The sequence below is a fragment of the Mandrillus leucophaeus genome, unplaced genomic scaffold (genome assembly GCF_000951045.1).
Source record: "Mandrillus leucophaeus isolate KB7577 unplaced genomic scaffold, Mleu.le_1.0 Scaffold141, whole genome shotgun sequence".
Classification (NCBI taxonomy): domain Eukaryota; kingdom Metazoa; phylum Chordata; class Mammalia; order Primates; family Cercopithecidae; genus Mandrillus; species Mandrillus leucophaeus.
In genome coordinates this window covers 1,219,876-1,235,632 of record NW_012101377.1, presented here as the reverse complement: position 1 = coordinate 1,235,632, position 15,757 = coordinate 1,219,876, and positions in this window count along the sequence as shown.

The following is a 15,757-nucleotide window of genomic DNA, read 5'->3' as shown; positions in this document are numbered from 1 at the left end:
CAGGAGGCAGAGGTTGCAGTGAGTTGAGGTCTCGCCATTGCACTCCAGCCTGGGCAACAAGAGTGAAACTCCATCTCAAAAAAAAAAAGAAAAAGAAAAGAAAAGATGAAAGACAAGTGCTGGCTGGGTGTAGTGGCTCATGCCTGTAACCCTAGCACTTTGGGAGGCTGAGGCAGGAGGACTGCTTGAGCCCAGGAGTTCAAGACCAGCCTGGACAACATGGCGAGGCCTCTATCTCTACAAAACATATATATATTTTTTTGTTTTCTTTTGTTTTGTTTTGAGACGGAGTTTCACTCCTGTCACCCAGGCTGGAGTGCAATGGCACGATCTTGGCTCACTGCAACCTCCATATTTGAGGTTCAAGCAACTCTTCTGCCTCAGCTTCCCGAGTAGCTGGGATTACAGGCACCCGTCATCATGCCCGGCCAATTTTTGTATTTTTAGTAGAGATGGGGTTTCACCATGTTGGCCAGGCTGATCTTGAACTCCTGACCTGAGGTGATCCACCTGCCTCAGCCTCCCAAAATGCTGGGATTACAGGTATGAAAACACCACACCCAGCCTCATAAAAAGTAATTAAAAAAAAAAATGTTTAAAAAGAAAGACAAATGTTGGTGAGGATGTAGAGAAAAGAAAACACTTGTACACTTCTGGTGGGACTGTGAACTGGTACAACCATTACGGAAAATAGTATGAAAGTTCCTAAAAAAACTAAAAATAGAACTACCACATGATCCAGCAATCCCACTTTTGGTTATATATCCAAAATAAATGAAATCAGTAAGTCAAAGAAGTATCTGCACTCCCATGTTCACTGCAGTATTATCCACAATAGCCAAGATATGGAAACAGCCTAACTGTCCATCACGGGATGAATGGATAAAGAAATTGTGATGCCAGACACGGTGGCATCACATCACGCCTATAACCCCTGCACTCTGGGAGGCCGAGGTGGGTGGATCACCTCAGGTCAGGAGTTCGAGACCAGCCTGGCCAACATGGTGAAACCCTGTCTCTACTAAAAACACAAAAATTAGCCAAGCATGGTGGCAGATGTCTGTAATCCCCGCTACTTGGGAGGCTGAGAGAGAAGGACTGCTTGAACCCGGGAAGTGGAGGTTGCAGTGAGCCAAGACCACACCATTGCGCTTCAGCCTGGGGAACAAGAGCAAAACTCTGTCTCAAACAAACAACAACAACAAAAAATTGTGATACACACACAATAGAATACTATACAGCCTTTAAAAAGAAGGACATCCTGTCATTTGCGACAACATAGATGAACCTGGAGAACATTATGTAAAGTGAAGTAAGCCAGTCACAGGGAGATTAATACTGCATGATCTCACTTATGTGAAATTTAAGAAGTTGGACTCATAGAAGCAGAGAGCACAACAGTGGTTAACAGGGGCTGGGGCCAGGCCTAGGAGAAGGGATTGAGGAGATGTCAGTCAATGGATACAAAATTTCAGTTAGACAGGAGGAATAAATTCAAGATATTTATTGTACAACACAGTCACTATAGTTATTAACAATGTATTATATACTTCAAAATCACTAAGTAAATTTTAACTGTTCTCTTTGCAAAAAAATTAGTATGTGAGGTAATGCAACTTAGCCCAATTAGCCATTCCACAATGTATACATATTTATTTATTTTTATTTTTTTATTTTTTGACAGGGTCTTACTCTGTCACCCAGGCTAGAATGCAGTGGTGTGATCCCAGCTAACTTCAACCTCTGCCTCCTGGGCTCAAGCCATCCTCCCACCTCAGCCTCCCGAGTAGCTGGGACTACAGGTGTGCACCACCGCACCCAGATAATCTTTGTATTTTTTGTAGAGAGGGGGTCGCATCATGTTGCCCAGGCTGGTCTCGAACTCCTGGGCTCACGTGATCTGCCCACGTCAGCCTCACAAAGTGCTGCAATTACAGGCATGCACTGCCGTGCCTGGCCAGTATACACATATTTCAAAACATTATATTGCACACTATAAATGTATAAATTTGTATTTGTCAATTAAATTTTTTAAAGTTCTCTGATTTGAATAATAAAGAAATAAACACACACATCTAGTGCCTTCTCTCAGTTAACAGATGGAGAAACTGAGGCCAAGACAGAAGAAGGGACTTACCAGAGCACATACAATGGGTGTGCGTTGAGAGGCATTCTCTGGCTTCCTGCTTCTTCCTAAACAAGCCCTCACCCCCACACCCCAGTCTGCCCTGCTGCTGGAACAGCCCCTAACTACAAGCTTCCAGCTGATTCTTCAGCACATCCAGAATTTCATCAGTCTTTTTTTTTTTTTTTTTTTTTTTTTTGAGACGGAGTCTCGCTCTGTCGCCCAGGCTGGAGTGCTGTGGCCAGATCTCAGCTCACTGCAAGCTCCGCCTCCCGGGTTCCCGCCATTCTCCTGCCTCAGCCTCCCGAGTAGCCGGGACTACAGGCGCCCGCCACCTCGCCCGGCTAGTTTTTTTTTGTATTTTTTAGTAGAGACGGGGTTTCACCGTGTTAGCCAGGATGGTCTCGATTTCCTGACCTCGTGACCCGCCCGTCTCGGCCTCCCAAAGTGCTGGGATTACAGGCTTGAGCCACCGCGCCCGGCCCAGTCTTTTTAAAAACTAACTTTGCTCCTTTACTCTGGGTTTCATTCCCTGCAGTTATAAAATCCTACCTGTTCCACGATAGCAGGGATCTTTTCCTCCTGGTTCACCACAGGATCTCAACTCCCAGAATTGCATCTGGCAGGGCATCGCAGAGGCTGAATAAAAAATGAATTTTAGACCAGGTGTGGTGGCTCACGCCTGTAATTCCAGCACTTTGGGAGGCTGAGGTGGGTGAATCACTTGAGGTCAGGAGTTCCAGACCAGCCTGGCCAACATGGTGAAATGCTGCCTCTACTAAAAATGAAAAAATTAACCGGACATGGTGGTGCACACCTATTAGCCCAGCTCCTTGGGAAGCTGAGGTGGGAGAACCGTATGAACCCAGCAGGTGGAAGTTGCAGTGAGCTGAGATCACGCCATTGCACTCCAGCCTGGGCAACAAAGCGAGACTACATCTCAAAAAAAAAAAGAAAAGAATTTAAAAATTCAAAAGAATTCACCAATGGATTCCCACCTTCGACATACTTTGATATGTCCCATTCTCGTCTATTCTAATGCTTAAACGCTTTTTAAATAAAAATCAATTTAAAAAATTTTTTTCGAGACAGAATCTTGCTCTGTCACCCAGGCCAGAGTACAGTGAGACGATCTAGGCTCACTGCAACCTCCGCCTCCCAGGGTTCAAGCCATTCTCACGCCTCAGCCTCCTGAGTAGTGGGGATTACAGGTATGTACCACCAACCCAAGCTTCTTTTTGTGTTTTTAGTAGAGACGGGGGTTTCACTATGTTGGCCAGGCTGGTGTTGAACTCCTGACCTCAAGTGATCCACCCACCTCGGCCTCCCAACATGCTGAGATTACAGGTGTGAGCCACAGCGCCTGGCCACTTAAACACTGTTAAACAATCTAGACTCACACTGCCTACATAATTTCATGTCCTGTCTTTTTCACATAACATTCCATCATGAGCATTTTTCCTTGCCATTAAAATATTTTCTTAACAGCACTGAGATGGCTCCATACTCGCTGTCAGTAGATGTCCTCCACCCAGAAGCCACCTTCTTAGCCAGACTTCTGGGAACACTCAGGATGAGGCAGTTAAGAACAATGTACTGCTCACTTCTAGAACACAGTCCCCCTCCACAAACATCTACAGAATATCTGATGTGCCAGGCACAATTCTAGGCCCCGGGAGGACAGCAGTGAAACAAACAGACAAAAGTCCTTGCTTTCATAGAGCTTACACTATAATGGGGAGTGAATGAATGAATGAACCAACAAAACTACTTCCTGTGGTTGGACATTGAGGTCAGTGCTCCTTAAACGTTCCCTCTGCAATAGCACTAGTGAACTGCAAGCAGGAAATCCCTTTTAAGTCTTACATGTTGTTGTTGTTGTTGTTATTGTTATTGTTATTATTATTATTATTTTGAGATGGAGTCTCGCTCTGTCACCCAGGCTGGAGTGCAGTGGACGGATCTCAGCTCACTGCAAGCTCTGCCTCCCGGGTTTACGCCATTCTCCTGCCTCAGCCTCCCAAGTAGCTGGGACTACAGGCGCCCGCCACCTTGCCCGGCTAGTTTTTTGTATTTTTTAGTAGAGATGGGGTTTCACCATGTTAGCCAGGATGGTCTCGATCTCCTGACCTCGTGATCCGTCCGTCTCGGCCTCCCAAAGTGCTGGGATTACAGGCTTGAGCCACTGCGCCCGGCCTATATGTTATTATTAACATGAATGTAAAGTCTGCATTCTATGTGGGGTGGCCAACTCATCCTGCTTTGCCTGGGACCTTTCTTGTTTGGGTACTGAAAGTCTCATGTCCTGGAAAAACTTTTTTTTTGAAATCAGGTTTCGTTCTTGTTGCCCAGGCTGGAGTGCAACAGCACTATCTCAGCTCACTGCAACCTCTGCCTCACGAGTTCAGGTGATTCTCCTGCCTCAGCCTCCCAAGTAGCTGGGACTGCAGGCATGCACCACCATGCCCAGCTAATTTTGCATTTTTAGTAAAGACAGGGTTTCACCATGTTGGCCTCTGCCTCCCAGGTTCAGGTGATTCTCCTGCCTCAGCCTCCCAAGTAACTGGGACTGCAGGCATTCACCACCATGCCCGGCTAATTTTGTATTTTTAGTAGAGACAGGGTTTCGCCATGTTGGTCTTGAACTCCTGATCTCAGGTGATCCAGCCACCTCGGCCTCCCAAAGTGCTGGGATTACACGCATGAGCCATCATGCCTGGCCCCTGGGAAAATTATAGTACTGGGCAAACTAGAACAATTGGTCACCCTAATTCTATGCCATATCATATCCATTAAAAAAAACAGCTTTATTGAAATATATTTCATATACCATAAAATCCACCTATGTTAAGAAACCATTCAGTGGTTTTTAGTACATTCACAAGGTTGTGCAATCGCCACCACTAATTCCAGAACATTTTCATCACCCCAGAAGGAAACCCCATGCTCGTTTAGCAGTCACCCCTCATTCACACTCCTCCTAGGTCCCAGCAACCACTCATCTACTTCCTGTCTCTATGGATTTGCCTATTCTAGCCATTTCTTTTATGACCGTCTCCTTCACTTAACATAATGTTTTCAAGGCTCATCCATGTTGCAGCAGGTATCACTGTATCAGTGCCCCATTCTTTTTACTTGCCAAATGCCATTGTACAAATGCAAACCATACTTTGTTTATCTACTCATCAATTGTTAGACATTTAGGTTGCTTCCACTTTTTGACTCTTAGGAATAATGCTGCTATGAACATTCATATGCAAGTTTTTATATGAACATCTGTTTTCATTTCTCTTGGGTATATACCTTGGAGTTTAATTACTGGGTCATATGGTAATTCAATGTTTAACTTTTTGAGGAACTGCCAAACTGTTTTCCAAAGTGACCACACCATTTTACATTCTTACCAGCAATGTAAGAGGGCTTCAATTTCTCCACATCCTTAGCTATACTTGCTATCATCTGTCTTTTTTATTTTGGTCATTCTAGTGGTGTGACCTGATATATTGGTTTTAATACAAAGTTTTTGTTCTAAATTAGTCACCATCAAGTAAAACCAACTCCCTTTGAATGTGCACCATGTCTACCATATTGCTTAGAGCACCCTAACACACGACTCAGTACCTCTGAGGGCAAGGGTGCCAGCCTGAAGCATGTGGATTAAAGTCATTTGTAATGTTTTGATATTATAAACGACACTGTGATAACCAGCCTTGTACAGATTTGTGCACCTGTTATTTTTTTTTCCTTAAGAAAAATGCATAGAGATGGAACGATTTGGTTGAGGGATACACATTGAAAATGTAAACACGTTGCACAAAATTTCAAAGGGTGTACAGAGAAAAGTAAAGTTTATTTCTTCCCCTGCCCTCAGGTCCCCTCCCCAGAAACAACCACAGGCACCAGTTTCTTAAGTTTTATCCTTCCCAAAACATCTTAGGGTGCATATTTTTGAGGTTTTCCAAACAAATCGCCACCAGAAATTTGCACTAATTGATACACCCACTGCTGGTGGGAAAGTTTTCTTTTCACCATTTTGCCTACATTTTTTTTTTCTCTTGAGATGAAGTCTCGCTCTTGTTGCTCAGGCTGGAGTGCAGTGGCATGATCTCAGCTCACTGCAGCCTCTGCCTCCCAAGTTCAATTGATTCTCCTGCCTCAGCCTCCCGAGTAGCTGGGATTACAGGCACACACCACCATGCCCAGCTAATTTTTATATTTTTAGTAGAGATAGGGTTTCACCATGTTGATCAGGCTGGTCTCGAATCCATGACCTCAAGTGATCCACCCACCTTGGCCTCCCAGAGTGCTGGGATGACAGGTGTGAGCCACCGCACCTGGCCTTGCCTACATTGTTCTTATGTTTTTCTTCTTGCCACATTATTCTTTAATTTTTTTAATTGCTAATGAAGTTGAACTTCTTTCCATTATATTTTATTTGTTGTATTATTCATATATATTATTTGTATTTTTCATATGCTTATTATTTGTAATTCATATCTGGTGCCAGAATGATCTTTAAAAAAAAAAATCTGGCCAGGCACGGTGGCTCACATCTGTAATCCCAGCACTCTGGGAGGCCGAGGAGGGTGGATCACTTGAGGTCAGGGGTTCGAGACCAGCCTGGCCAACATGGTGAAACCCCGTCTCTACTAAAAATACAAAAATTAGCCGGGCATGGTAGCGTAAACCTGGAGTCCCAGCTACTCGGGAGGCTGAGGCAGGAGAATTGCTTGAACCTGGGAGGCAGAGGTTGCAGTGAGCCTAAATTGCGCCACTCCACTCCAGTCTGGGCAACAGAGACTCGGTCTCAATAAATAAATAAATAAATAAATAAATAAAATTTTTAAAAATATCTAATCATGCTCTTGGTTAACACTTTTAGAGCTTCTCCACTGCCTGAGAATAAAGACCCAGCTCCCTAACTGGTCCACAAAGTCCCACACAGTCTGACTCTAGCTGCTTCTGGCCCTTTTGTTTGGACAACTCAGTTTCCAGAAACAGCCATGTGACTTCTCTCCTCCTGGCTCTGGCAGTTATAAACATCACCTCCTCTCTGATGACTTTCAGGCTCACCTCCACCACGCATCCCTCATGAAATCACTTGCTTTTGGGGCCAGCTTCGTGGGTGTATGACCTCTGCAGAGGAACCCTACGGTTAAGAAGGGCCCCCGGACTGGTTTGATGCTCTGCTGTCACTGTTTTGAAATTCATATTAAATTTTGGACAAGGGGTTCTGCATTTTCATCTGCACTGGGACCTGCCAATTATGTAGCAGGTCCTGCTGGTTTACCTTGTGCTTCTCACAGAGGATGAGACACCCCTTGACCTCAGGGTCAGTCCCACCCCCTCTTGTATCCCCAGTGCCTGGCAGGAGCCAAATGAATGCCTAAATTTTATGAATGAAATGAATGAATGAATGAAAACAAAGAAAGAATGATGGCATGAATTAAAGGGAGGAGTCTGTTATTCCTTGAAGAGAAACGTAGGTGGAATTGCCAATGTAAACAAAAGTCAAAAAGGCATTCCAAGTAGAAGGAACGGCACCCATCGGCAAGAATTCACTGCGGGCAGGGCTAGGAGGCCCTGGGATTGTGGTTGTACCAGCCTCAGTGGAACCGCCAGAATCTGGAGGAAGTGGGAGGGGTGGGGCCATGACTGATCTCTGGAAGGAGCTGTTTCCCTGACCCCAGTCAGGGAGAAAGCCCTGGAATCTAGAAGAGGAAGTTCTAATTAGTGCCCTCAAAGGGACTTCTCCTGTCACTGGGGGTAGCAAGCAGTCAGGCCAGGAAGTTAAGGGGGGTCAACGGGACGGCTTGACTCAGGGTTGGGGCATCAAAGCTTGGTGATCTTAATGACCCCAATTAAAGTGCCTTTGCACTACCTGGCCTCTGACTTGGGGTCAACGCCTCCTGCCCACCCCGCATTTAGTTTAAAGGGTTTCACTGGGCTCTAGGCCCTTCCTTGGTGTCCTCCCCAACGTTCCAGAAAGTGGATGGTCATCAGGGTCCCAAGACCAGTGAGACTAGTGGGAGATTAGAGGCAGCCCCTCAATGAGTGCCCTAGCTACCCATGGAGATAGAAAGATAATGACCCCTTGGGGTTTATGGGCATAGGGCTTGGCCTTCCCCAAGCAAGGGAAGAAGCCCAATGGCTGCAAACCCCTTAAGGGGTTTTAGATTGCCAACCTGGGTCCATCCACCCTTCCCCTCACCTCCTTCCACTCTCTCCTCTTCATTCCTGCCCTCCTAGCCATAGAGGCTTTCTTTCCATCTCTTGACCACATCAAGTTCATTCTTGTCTCAGCCTTTGCACGTGCTGTTTCTTACTGCTTGCAACACTCATCCACCAGATCTAGGCACGGCTGCTTCTCATTAGGCAGGTCTCAGCTAGAAGACCAATTCCTCCCTGAAGAAGTCAACCCTTCTGCACCCCACGGCCTTGCTTAATTTTCAGACCGAGTTGGAATCCTACCTCTATTAGCTACTAGCTTGGGCAAGTTACAGAGCCTCCCTGTGCCTCTGTTTCCTCACCTATATAATGACAATAACAGCAAAATTTATATCATTATGCTGTTGGAAGTACTAAATGAGATGACACAGGGCCTGGCACATAGTAGGGCTCCATGCATATTAAGCACTATGACAATCACTGTCTGCCCCCTGGAGGTCACTTTGGGAGAAGAGACTGTGTCAGCCTGCACAGAGCTATAACCCCAGGGCCTAAAACAGTGCTACATAAAAGGCACTCCAGAAATAGGTATCTAAATCATTGATGCATTTGTTTCTCTCTCGGTATTTTCCCTTTTGCTACTCTCTCTCGCCCAATTCAAGCAGATTGTCTGTTAGGCAAACAAGAGGCTTCCCAGGCTGGAAGGGGAGGAAAGATGGAGTGAATGGTAACTGCAGACACACCTCTGGCTCTGCAGATGGTGGCCAGAGCCCAGTGACCAAATGACCCTGAGATGTACTGTGAACCCAACTCCGCAGAACAATTCTTGCCTTTCTAGTAATGCCCAGAAGAAGCAGAGAGAGAGAGATGTCAGCCCCAGAAGAGCCACTCAGAGCAAAAAGGACAATGGGTGTTGCAAGGTAACCCATTTAGAAAACATGCCTGAGAACACATATGGACCTACCAAGCCTTAGCTGCACATAAATTTATCTCTCATCCCAGCTTAGACACAGCTCCGGATTGAAAAGAAAGAAAGTTCTACCTCTTATACCCGTAAGTCAATCACGCCTGGCGCTCAAATAAAAAGTTCCCGTATGGCTCCTCACTGAGAACCTCTCAGAGCCTCAGTTCTGCCAGTGTAAGGTGAAGGCAGTTCCATCTCTCTCCTACGATGCTTGTGCAGGTTTCAATCATGATAAAAAGTTCCGAAGGGCCAGGCAAGTAGGCTCACACCTGTAATCCCAGCACTTTGGGAGGATGAGATGGGAGGATCGCTTGAGCCCAGGAGTTGGAGACCAGCCTGGGTAACAAAGTAAAACCCTGCCTCTATAAAACAATAAAAAATTAGCCATTATGGAGCCGCATGTGGTCCCAGCTACTTGGAGGCTGAGGCAGGAGGATTGCTTGAAGCCAGGAAGTGGAGGCTGTAGTGAGCAACGATCGAGGTACTGCACTTCAGCCTGGGATACAGAGCAAGGCCCTGTCTCAAAAAGAAAAGTTCCCAAGGACTTGCTGTGCTACCTTTTTTAATCCTCTCAACAACCCTGTGAAATAAGAACTATGATCTCTGCTTTAAAATAAGGAAACCGAGGCACAAAGTGATTGTGTAACCAGGTGAGTTTGAGTAGCTGGTCCAAGACTGAAGCTCAGGTCTAACCCCAGGCCGCGCCACCCTTCCTCTCTACGCAGAAAGAGGGTAATCAGATGTGTGACAATGTTTGGTAAATGGCAAAGACGCTGATATGGGGTGACAGAAGGCCGGGCAGGCACGGTGGCTTACGCCTGTAATCCCAGCACTTTGAGAGGCCGAGGCAGGCGGATCACTTGAGGTCAGGAGTTCAAGACCAGCCTGGCCAACATTGTGAAAAACCATCTTTTTTTTTTTTTTTTTTTTTTGAGACGGAGTCTCGCTCTGTCGCCCAGACTGGAGTGCAGTGGCCGGATCTCAGCTCACTGCAAGCTCCGCCTCCCAGGTTCACGCCATTCTCCTGCCTCAGCCTCCCGAGTAGCTGGGACTACAGGCGCCCGCCACCTCACCCGGCTAGTTTTTTGTATTTTTTAGTAGAGACGGGGTTTCACCGTGTTAGCCAGGATGGTCTCGATCTTCTGACCTCCTGATCCGCCCGTCTCGGCCTCCCAAAGTGCTGGAATTACAGGCTTGAGCCACCGCGCCCGGCCGAAAACCCATCTCTAATAAAAATACAAAAATTAGCTGGGCGTGGTGGCGGGAGCCTGTAATCCCAGGTACTCTCGAGAGGCTGAGGCAGGAGAATGGCTTGAATCCCGGAGGCAGAGGTTGCGGTGAGCCGAGGTCGCACCACGGCACTCCAGCCTGGGTAAGACAGCGAGACAGCGAGACTTTTTTTGTAAGACAGCGAGACTCCGTCTTACAAAAAAAAAAAAAAAAAAGAAGAAGAAGAAGAAGTCAGGGCGGGGAGCGGCCCTGGACAGAGAGGGAATTAAGCATGTGTTGCTCAGCACCGGCCACTGTCCAGTGGAGGTGCAATGCTATGCCAGACAGAGCTGTGGCTCTGCACAGCCTGGCCCAGGGGGGCCTTCGCTGACACCAGTTGACAGGAAAAGGAGGAGGAGCCCGGCCCCCAGAGGTGGGGGAGGGACGCGCTCAGACGCCGGAAGAGTGCACATGACTGGTGTCAGGAGGTCTGCGTCAAGTGCCAGCTCTGTTTCTAGTTCTCAGGGTGACCTCCGGCTAGTTCCTCTCCTCTCGGGACACCTGTTTTCCCATCTCAAGTGCGGATGAATCAGGGCTGGGAGACTCCGGGAGCCCGCGCTCTCTCCTAGCTCGGCTCCGTAGTGCCCCCCGGTGGACAAACTGGTGCGTACCAACCTCAGCTCCGAGAAGAAGACCCGCAGGAATCGCCCCTTCCGTCTTCACGCCGGGCCCTGGGTGCACGCAGGAGGCGCGCACATGCCTCATTTCCAGGGCCCAAGAGGAAGGTGAAGGTTCCGAGGAGAGCTGGGCGGGCGAGGAGAATCCCCAGGCTCTGGCTCTGACGCTTGTTTGCTGTGTGAATTTGCACTCACCTTCCTCTCTCTGGGCCGGCTTCCTTATCCCTAAGAAAGGAGTTAATAGGATGAGTCCTGACCTGGGAGCCATAAGACTTGGTTTTCAACCAAGTGAGTGAGCTTGTTAGTGAGCTTAAGCAAGTCCCTGCCCTACCCCGGGCCTTGGTTTCCCCATGTTCACAAGTTGAAGGCACCAAATGGCCTCAGGACCCTTCTGGCTCTGACATTCAGTAGTCCAAATGGGAACAATGTGTTTAGGGGATAAGAGGAGGTGCAAGGGACCCCAAGAAGAGTTTCTTGAGGTCTGGGAGATGATTTTGACTGGGTCAAAAATTATTAATATTTATAATTATAAATATTATATCATGGGGCCTCTGCTGTTGACAATGCCCCATGGGATGCCTTTGGCTGGGGACAAGTCCATCAGTGTATAAGAGCCGTTCGCACCAGCTAGCAAGAACAAATTGCTAAAGTTTCAGGCATTTTGCAAGTGGGCTGTTGAACAGTCATTGTTAAAATTAAATTGTATACTGGGCACAGTGGCTCACGCCAGTAATCCCAGCACTTTGGGAGGCTGAGGTGAGAGGAGGATCACTTGAGGCCAGGAGTTCCAGACCAGCCTGGGCAAAATAGCAAGACTTCCACTCTATTAAAAAATCATAATACCAGGTTGGGCAACATAGTGAGACCCTGTCTCTACAAAAAATTTTAAACATTAACAGGGTATGGTGGTGCATGCCTATATTCTCAGCTACTCAGGAGGCTGAAGTGGGAGGATTGCTTGAGCCCAGGAGGTCAAGGCTGCAGTGAGCTGTGATCATGCCACTGCACTCCAGCCTGGATGACAGAGTGAGACCCTGTCCCCAAAAAATATATATCATAATAAAAATTTTTAAATTAAATTGCATACATTTACAATTAAATGAATTATATTAAAACAAAGATATTAAAAATCATCACTTCCTAATTATTTTACTATATTTCACTATCATCTATTCTCTTGAGGTTACCTACATCTTTTTTTTTTTTCATTTTTATTTATTTATTTATTTTTGAGACAGAGTCTTGCTATTATACAGGCTGGAGTACAGTGGCACCATCTCAACTCACTGCAACCTCTGCCTCCCAGGTTCAAGCAATTCTCCTACCTCAGCTTCCTGAGTAGCTGGGATTATAGGTGCACACCACCACGCTGGGTTAATTTTTGTATTTTTAGTAGAGAAAGGGTATCACCATGTTGGCCAGGCTGGTCTCGAACTCCTGACCTCAAGTGATCTACCCGCCTCAGCCTCCTAAGGTGTTGGGACTACAGGCATGAGCCCCTGCGCCCAGCCCTACATCTGTCGTTATCTGTATAGTGGAACTATGACATAATGATGTGCTTCTGCACATCTCTTCCTAACTTTTGGCTCCATGACATCACCACAGCAGCCTGAATCAGCCAAGTGGGGGTATTTACAACACAGAAATTGGTAAACAGTATATGGGGGCCAGGGGAAAATTTTCCCCTTTGCCCTCTGAAGGTTCATGGAAAAATCAGCTCACAAAAGGCAGAAAATTGGAGACAAGGCATACAAAAGTAATTATTAACATGTACATGGGAGCCTGCAGCATGAAGACCTGAAGAAAAACAGAAAATTGTTTGTTTTTATGCTTAGGTTCAACAAAGTCTAGACAGCCATGTAGAAATATGACTGGATGAAAAGGGTATGATCAAATGCTAATAGACTGAGTGAGGAAGTCCGGCAAGGACTTCTGCCTAGGTTCTTCCTGGCCTCTCTAAGTGTTCATTCCTTCCTTCTGAATACGGGACAGGATCCACTCTGGAATAAGGATCTTACCAGCTACAGTCAAGGTAGGTAAGATAACTTCTTTTCACACAGAAAGGTGGAGGAAAATCCAGAGTAATGTTTTTAGGTTTTATGGCTGGCTTTGGGGGAAAAGGGTTTTGTTTTCCATGAACTGTCTTGGGGAAAAGGGATACTAGCCTTGGGGAAAAGGGATTCTAGTTTCTACGGCTAGCCTTGAGGGAGAATGGGACAGAAAGACAAGAGGACAGGAGAAGGTCAAAGAAAAACTTTTGCTTCTGAGGCCTTCATTTTGGAGTATTGTTGTCTGAGTCCTGATAGGTACAAATAAGGAACTGATTTGTTGTTTTGCTGACTTGCAAGACTAAAGAAAGTGATAGACAAAATGTTAAAAGTGCAAATTAAACTTAATAGTTTGTCAAGTCTGGTGCTAAAGCTGAAAGAAGTTTCTGTTTAATGAATATATTTATAGAAGGGTGAAAAATATTATAACAGTAGGTTGGGCGCAGTGGCTCACGCCTGTAATCCCAACATTTTGGGAGGACGAGGCGGATGGATCACTTGAGTTCAGGAGTTTGAGAGCAGCCTGGTCAAGATGGTGAAACCCTATCTCTACTAAAAATACAAAAAAATTAGCCAGGTGTGGTGATGCGCGCCTATAATCCCAGCTACTTAGGAGGCTGAGGCATGAGAATCACTTGAACCCAGGAGGCGGAGATTGCAGTGAGCCGAGATAAAGCCATTGCATTCCAGCCTGGGCAACAGAGCAAGACTCCTCTCAAAAAAAAAAAAAGGAAAAGAAAAATATTATAACAGTAGATCCTGTAGCACATTTAATGACAATAAATTTATTAGGAAAATAATTAGCAGATTGGTATGCAATTCAATTTCAAATTCTGGTTGAATTGCAACCATAGGTTGGCTACAGATACGAGTTCAGCAAAAATTAACGAAAGCATTCTGCAAGAATCAATTGGCTGTATGGAATTTACTATCAAGTGTTTGTATATGGACCAGCATGGTGCCTCCCATTCATAATGCTAGTGCTTTGGGAGACCCATGCGAGAGGTTTGCTTGGGGTTAGGAGTTTGAGGACAGCCTGGGCAATATAGCAAGACCTTGTCTAAAAAAAACAAAACAAACAAACAAACAAAAACTGTTTAAATGATCTGGGTGTCATGGTATGAGCCTACAGTCCCAGCACTCAAGAGACTGAGGCCTGCTTGGATCAGGTAGGCATTCCTGGATCAGTCGGTCTCAGTTGCTTCTGAGGCCTTCATTTTGGGGTATCCCCTCCCGGAAGCTGGAGGGGCAGGAGTCAAAGCATACAAACATGGCCTCAGGGGCCACACCTAGTGGGGAGCAGCAACTCTCAGAGAAGGAGGGTAGGGCTCCCGAAGGTTTGTAATATTGAACTAAGTCATAAATGAGGCCCGCTGCATGCCCAGAACACACTGGCAGAGCAGGTTTCCTTGCATTCCCATCATTGAGAAAGCCCTTTGTCTAGGCTGGGTAACCAGCCGCCATGTGGACTGTCCATTATCTGACGGCGTACGCTATCAGTGGAAATGCCTTTATTACATATTTGACAATTTTGTCTGTAAAAAGGTAAAAAAGACTATGTCTTTCATGCAGACATCTTCCAAATATTGTGACTGTAGTGAAAGAAAATCATCTGTGTTCCTCCAGCCAAGTGACCATCCTGGGGACTCCTGGGACTGACCATGGACCCCAGTCAAAAACACGCTGCATCATAATCATCTTTTTTCATCATTTCACAGAGGACCTGAGCTCCTCAGGGGCAGACCCTGGAACCACTGGGTTCACAGTGCCTGACATGCCCAGTACAGTCACATCAACAACTGACAGAGCATGCTGTCTGTAGCAGGTTAAAATCCCAGCTTCCTCTCCTACTAGCTGTGATCTTGCTCAAGTTACTTAACTTTTCTGTGCCTCAGCTTCCTTACCTATAAAATGGGGATAAAAAAATATTACCTACTTCAGGGCCGGGCGCGATGGTTCACGCCTGTAACCCCAGCACTTTGGGAAGCCAAGGAGGGTGGATCGCCTGAGGTCAGGAGTTTGAGACCAGCCTGGCCAACATAATGAAACCCTGTCTCTACTAAAAATACAAAAAATTAGCCAGGCATGGTGGCAGGCACCTGTAATTCCAGCTACTCTGGAGGCTGAGGCAGGAGAATCGCTTGAACCTGAGAGATGGAAGTTGCAGTGAGCCGAGATCGTGCCACTGCACTCCAGCCTGGGCAATAAGAGCAAAACTCTGTCTCAAAAAAAAAATAAAAATTACCTACTTCATAGGGTTGTGGGATTAAATGAGTTAGTATTTATAAAGTGTTGGAACAGTGCCTGGCACATGGTAAATGTTCAACAAGTGTTAGGTGTTTTTTGTTGTTGTTGTTTGTTTGTTTTGAGACAGAGTTTCACTCTTATTGCCCAGGCTGGAGTGTAATGGCGTGATTTTGGCTCACTGCAACCTCCCTGCCTCCCAAGTTCAAGCAATTCTCCTGCCTCAGCCTCCTCAGTAGCTGGGATTACAGGCACCCACCACCACGCCTGGCTAATTTTTGTATTTTTAGTAGAGATGGGGTTTCACCATGTTGGTCAGGCT